Source organism: Cyprinodon tularosa, unplaced genomic scaffold, assembly GCF_016077235.1.
Source record: "Cyprinodon tularosa strain WSP-4 unplaced genomic scaffold, ASM1607723v1 ctg487, whole genome shotgun sequence".
Lineage (NCBI taxonomy): Eukaryota > Metazoa > Chordata > Actinopteri > Cyprinodontiformes > Cyprinodontidae > Cyprinodon > Cyprinodon tularosa.
This window is the reverse complement of record NW_024039215.1, coordinates 424,486-430,485: the sequence shown is the minus strand read 5'-3', so window position 1 is coordinate 430,485 and position 6,000 is coordinate 424,486.

Below are 6,000 nucleotides of genomic sequence, written 5' to 3'. Positions count from 1 at the left end.
CCTCCCTCTCCCTGACCCTCCTCTCTCAGCACCTGCAATTCTCTCCATCTTCTCCCGGCGATCATTTCCTCAGAGGTCAGCCACGCCCGGCTGTTAACAGCGCCAGGTCAGGCGCTATCCATCAGAGTTACCCTTCGCTAGTCATCAGTGTTGGTGTGTGTTAGTGTTCATGTGTGTCTCTCTTCATGTGTCATCACCCGGGCTGAATAACAGACGAGAGTCCTCTGGTGAGATTGCAGCTGAGTTAAGTGATTGGAGCGCGAGAACAAATGGATTAAAGGAGCGCTGAAGAAGGCGGCAGAAGGATTCTCTTGTATCTCTGGCAGAGCTCTCAGAGAGCATTCAGTATGGTTAGAGAGCGGGGAGGCAATTCAGCCAGCTTTCCAGAGCTGATTAATGTGAAGAAGCGGAGATTAAGAGTGGCGGTGCAGTGATGACACACATAAACATTTACACCTAGTGGAGTGAAAACAACTAAGGAAGTAATCACAGCAGGGTCAGTGGGTAAAGAGTAACAACCTACCCATAATTATCTAGTCTTCTGGCTATAATGATTTGATTTTCACTTTAAAGTTAAAAAAAACCTTCAGTTTTATCATTTTTAAACTTTGGTTCGCAAGAACTGAATGAAGCAAAGTTTAATGTAAAAGTCTCGTCAGCAACGACTAATCAATGGATCATTATTTATACCTAAAACTAATATGTTTGCAGTAATTTAATGAATTTAGTGTTAATCAGTAAAAAAATAAAAATTATATATACTTTTTTTTTTTTTCTTAACAGTGTCCTGTGGACTTTCTGTATGTAAGTGAATCTCTAAGTACCTGGAACCAAGCACCTGTAGTTTGTGAGTTTGCACTCGTGCATGTAAAGTTTATCCAAAGAAAAAATGCTCAATAGTGGTTGTGAAGAGCCAAAGAAGCGCCCTCCCAGAGCAATGAGTCCAGCGCCTGGGTACTCAAAGCCCCAGACGCCCAAAGGGACCCCAAGAGCAAGAGGGGCCAACCCAGGAAATCTGAGCCCCCACCAAGAGGAGGAGAGACAGCCCCGAGGAAATCCCCCACCCACCGCAAAGCCAGCCAGCCAGCCACCCCGAAGTGAATCCTGCCATGGGCCCCAGGGACCCAAGGGGCACCCCACCCCTTGTGGGAGTCCCGCCCGGGCCCCAGCATGCCAGGCCCCGCAGGGCAGCCATCAGGAATAAGCCAGTACCCACCCGGGCTTCCACCCCCAAACACCGAGCCCCACCAGTGCACTGGTGAGCCCAGGCGCCACCCAGCAGAGGGAGGGCAGGAAAGGGGGAATGGGCTCCGCACTTAGCGGAGACTTGAGATGTTCTTGGAAGAGGGAGCAGTTCAGACCCCAACCTGACGAAAAAAATAAATAAAAAAATACACAGCCTCAATCACGCCTTCCCACCCTAGTGCCCCCACTCACAAAACACAGTCTCTATGAAGATGGGCCCAAAAAAACGAGGACGGATATTCACACATAACGCACATCCAATAACCCCAAGACCGAGGACCCGGCGGTGCCGTTAGCCAATCCCGGGATTACCGGATGACCCAATAACTGCAACTACAATCCGGATGGGGGGGAGAGGAGTGGTGACACCGCCACACTAACCCATCTAGCTCCTGCTTCGGCCCCGGCCCCCCACCCCGCACCCGGACCAGACAACCCCTAGCAAAAGCCCCCAACGGGGACGGGGCCCACATGCCCTGCAGGCCACCCAACCAGATCCTCGACGGACGGGTTGGTCGTTGGATCGCCAACTTGAAGAGGGAGGATTTGCCAGAGAAAAAAACACGTAACACCAGATACAGCACTGGGACTTGATCAACAGCCGATACCGCACTGTGACGTCACAAGCCAGTAGGTGGCAGTAGTGTTCTTTGACAAACATGGATGCCTCCAGTAAAGCACATTCACATGAAAATTACTCTGAATTAAAACTCTTATCATTTATTGAACATTATGTAATAATTCGATATTTAAAGTACTTTCAGAAGTTTTAATTCTGAATATGACTAGACTTTTCCTTTTAAGTTATGGACATAGCAACAGTTTTTGTGTTATTAATTAAGTAAACAATTTCAGAAATCCAAAATTTTAATTAGTTTAAATATGAGGCTAAGAATCTGCCCAAAGTACAAACATGCAATAAATGCTCATATAAGCGGTTTCTTATAAATGCCTATTGGTAAACTACTCTCCACGTGTATTTTTAACATTTTACGTGTGTAGATTTAATCCACTAAGGCCTCCAATATATCCCAAGCAGGGCTTCTTGTCGCTCCCAGTTTCCTTTTTATACTTGTTTCAGTGGCTGATGCCAACTTCTGCCTTTTTGAAGAGGGAACCAACCTGAGAAAGGAAACTGCTTGGGAATGGCTCCAATTCGGGACATGCCACATCTTTAAAGAACACAGTTTTATTCTTTGTTGTGGCTAGTTAAATAAAATAAAAATAAATTGTTTGAAAAAATTAAGTCTGAAAAACCAGCACAGTAACTCTTAAAATCTTTTTTTAATTATGAAACAAAACGTTTTCTTTGTTCGCAACAATAATGGAGCAGAATTCACTCTTATGAAGAACATGATTTATTAATAAAGAAAAAGAATGAAGAAGCATACAATTTAATTTGCATTCCTCTTAACTATAAACCAAAAGTTAGTAACACATTGATAGCAAAGGCTTCTCTATAGTTACTGAAAGCATAAAACAAACTAAAGCAAACACGTTCCTGCCTCTCTGACCTAATCCAGGGTTGCTCTACTCTGTTCCCTTGTGCCCACTGTCCTACAAGCTGTAGGTGTTTCCCTGCCTCCACACAGCTGAACTGAATGAAAAGGTCATTAAGAGGCTTTCACACTATTTCAAGGCTGGTGAGGAGGAAATGCAAACATTTCAATCAGGTGTGTTCTAGAAGAGACATCTAAAACACAAAGGAAGTGTTTAAGACTTGAACCCCAATCAGTCGGCAGATGGCCGCTCACACTGAGCCTGGTTCTGCTGGAGGTTTCTTCCTGTTAAAAGGGTGTTTTTCCTCTCCACTGTCGCTACAAGCATGTTTGGTGTCAGGGACTGCCTTTGAGTCAATGAGTCAACAAAATCAACTGGTTTTCTAGTTGATTTTGTTTGAACCAATTTGGCTGTATGATCTGGTTGAACTGTAAAGTGCCTTCAGATGACGTGTTGTGAATTGGCGCTATAGAAATAAACTGAATTGAATTGGGCTGCTCAGTGCCCGGGGTCTTTCTGAATTGAGTTTGCATGTTCTCCCTAAGCATGCATGGGTTCTATCCAGGTAATCCGGCTTCCTCCCACAGTCCAAAAACATGACCTCCAAAAACATGGCTTCTCTAGATCCTCCTTATGTGTGAGTGTGAGAGACTCTACTTCCTGCGGAAACTGAGGAGAGCAAGAGCCCCGTCCCCCATCTTGCACTCCTTCTACAAGGGCACCATCGAGAGCATCCTGACCAGCAACATCACCGTGTGGTACGCAGCCTGCACTGCAGCCTGCCGCAAGACACTGCAGCGCACCGTGAAAGCAGCTGGGAAGATCCTCGGTGTGCCCCTCCCCTCTCTATTGGACATTTACCACTCCTGCCCTCACCGGCAGAGCCACCAGGATCGCAGGTGACCCCACCCACAATGTCTTCACCTTGCTGCCGTCCGGGAGGAGGCTGCAGAGTCTCCGGGCCAGAACCAGTAGGCTCAGAGACAGCTTCTTCCACCAGGCAGTGAGGATGCTCAGTTCCCTCCCTGCCCTGCCCCCCTTCACCCCCCCGACCCCCCAATACCCCTGTCCCCCACTACTTCCCCCACGTCAGGACTGCTACTCTATGCACCATTTGCACCATTCGCACTACTGTTTGCATATTTTAATATTTATTTTTATATCTTAGGTTTTTATTTCTATTTTTATTTTACGCAATGTTCATTATATTTTTTTAATATTTTATTATACACCGTGGGGTTTAGAGGACTGAAATTTCATCTGTGTTGTATGTTTACCATGTAGCACATTTGACAATAAAGTTGAGTTGAGTTGAGTGTGTGCGTGAATGGTTGTTTGTCCTGTTTGTCTCTGTGTTGCCCTGGGATACCCCGGCGACCTGTCCAGGGTGGACCCCGGGATAAGTGTGATGGAAAATGGATGGATGGATGAATTGAGTTGAACTGACAATGGGCTCTGAGGACTAGGTTAAACAAACCCTGATCCAATTTACCTGAAAACAAGTTAGCCACAGCTTTTGCCTTTTGCACGACACTGCCCTCCAAATAGTCTTCCTACAAAATAAAACCAAACTGGTGCATGAAATAAACTTACTACACCAGGATCTTGTTACTCCTGCAGTCTCTATGTTCTCTGTCTGCAGTAGCCACTGGTTGCTTACATTAATATCCTCCCATTGCTATTCCCTAAAACTGAAGGTTTGTTTACTTTCTTAAAATACCAGAAATGCATATTTTTACCACAACAAAGATACAAAAAGAAACGTGGCTTTGATCATGCAGGACTGAAGAAACATTTTTCCAACATGTTTCTATTTGCTATTTCAGGACTGACCTTTCCGCCCGATCTCATCTGTCCGTTCCCTGATCTGCCAATTACCTCCCCTCCTCTCTGAATTTCTAAAGGACACTTGAGATTCCAACATGATACTGCAAATAAAGGAAAAACAACAACAACAACTCTGGCCTTGTCTTTGATCAAATGCGCCCACTCTCACTCGCTCTCAGTCGGTGGGCCAAATCAATGGGCCTTGGCAAGCCTGAGCATTTGGTGCCAAGTATGGTCAGCTGCGACCACTCAGAGGAAGCAAAGGCAGAAAATAAAACTGAAGGAAAGATGAGACAACTACTCACCGTTAGGTGCACCCTGTTCTGTCAGCTACTGAACTACATACTCTCACCCACTGCAAGTCGCTTCTCTCCCACTCTCCAAATCTGAGGAGGTAGCATTTAATATCGAAGAACAAAAGCAGGAAGAAAGACGCAGAGGAATACCTCAGAAAAGTACACAAAGCAAACGTCTAAGAGTGGCCTTCAGAGAAATGTTGCTTTATTTGTGGCTTCTCTATTAATATTTGAGTTTCAGCTAAACTCACCGATCTTCTGATGGCAGAAATGGTAGATTAAAAAAAGTCAGTCCTGAATGAAATGCTTTGGTCAACCCTCATAACCAGACAGAGCTGTCATAAAAACAACAACATACTTTATGACAATTTTGTTTACCTTTTAACTGTCCACAGCGGCTTGTCTTCAACCCTTAGGAGGGTCCTGCCTAACGTATCTGTAACTGTGGACAGAAGCCTTATTGTAGCGGAATTGGGGGGATAAATTGGAAGCACCACAGGTTCCGGACATAACCGGTTGAAATGTGTTCCCAATGTCACATACAGTAGTGGCCATTCAAAATGTCCTCACTTACCTTGATGTGCCCTTGGCAGGTTCTTGGCTAGTCACCTACAAATTCTTTTTTAACATCTAAAATATTCTGTCATGATTTGTGGACGTTAGGATCTAAAGCAGCGGTCCCCAACCTTTTTTGCACCATGGACCGCTGTATGTCAGGCAATATTTTCACGGACCGGCCGGGGGAGGATACGATCAAGTAAAAAGATACGACTGGCATAAAACCAAATACAAACAGCATTAAAAAAAACAACAAGCTGGCCCATCTAGGCGTAATCGGAGACAATGACACACGAGGTGTGCTCCTGATGTCCAGTCTGCTCCGTAGCTTTGTTTTGGTTGCTGTAGCCGCAGAAAATCCCGCTTTACAAATATTGGATGTTATAGATGGGATGACTCTTGACCTGAATTAACCTGTGTCAAAAGGCACAGATGCACCGACTGATGGAATTGGGAGAGAACACCGCAACTTTTTATATTTTTCAAAATAAAACATCACTCAGACTCTGATTGTGGATTTATATATATATATATATATATATATATATATATATATATATATATATATATATAT